A 1061-nucleotide genomic window follows, 5' to 3' on the forward strand; every position below is an offset into this window, starting at 1 on the left:
ACCATGCCATGCATGCCCTTTTATTTAGTGATACACAGAAATTAAATTCCTTGGTCAGAAACAGTACCAATAGAAAGCTAATGTCTTTTAAATTGTTGTGTATTAATGTGTTTGTTACTTATATTAAACAATAAAAAAATATATTGTCAACAAAAATCAAGCCTCTGTTGCATTAACCACAACCAGGCAGTGTGTTTTTTTAAAGAGGGTTCCTTGCAATCCTAATCATACAAAGCCGAAACATTATACAATGGTTTCAATTATATACTAACCTGAGTAAGCATCTACTGTATTGGACAGCTCATCATCACACGACTAATGTCCACTGGGAAAGGCTCCAGCCCCCCTTTCAAACCCTTAACAGGATCAGGGGTTATAATGAATGAATGAATGAAGACAACTAAATACAGGGTGTTATCATGTTTCTTCAACCATTGGTCAACACAGTTTACTAAGAATAGAATTTTTGTGGTCTGACCGACAAAATCTTGTAGAAGATAAAAAATGCAGAGGTTAAAAAAAAAAAAGCCTGTGATGTTCAAGTTCAGCGTTCAGTCACCTGTAAATGACCCCTCCCCTCTGTATTTCTTGGAATCAGCTTCTTTACTGACATAGTGGCTGTGTTCGAAACCGTCCACTCACTCACTCACTCACTCACTCACTATTCCCTATTTCGTGTTTACTATATAGTGCACTACATGGGGAACGACTGAACGAGATTTCGGACACTAACGTCGTTGCATCAGTAGCTGCGCCGCATACTCGCAAGTGGACGCGCCGAGCATCATGTAAACAAACCGGGCGCTTTGAGGATGATCGAACAGTATGGTGGTTGTACTTTTTGTCAATAAATTGTTGAAATGTCAATGGTGTGGATGTTTGGTTTTGTCAGCTACGGTTGTGTGTCTGCATTGTGAGCTGTAATAGCCCACGATAGTGCACGAACTAAAAGCTACCTGGCTCATGCGAGCTAAGTGGCTATTGTTAGCTCGTGAGCTAACGTTACCGGCTAGCATCCTATTCGTTTCTTTTCTTTTTGTGTATTAAAATAATGATTCCGG

This window comes from Epinephelus moara, chromosome 14 (genome assembly GCF_006386435.1).
Source record: "Epinephelus moara isolate mb chromosome 14, YSFRI_EMoa_1.0, whole genome shotgun sequence".
Taxonomy (NCBI): domain Eukaryota; kingdom Metazoa; phylum Chordata; class Actinopteri; order Perciformes; family Serranidae; genus Epinephelus; species Epinephelus moara.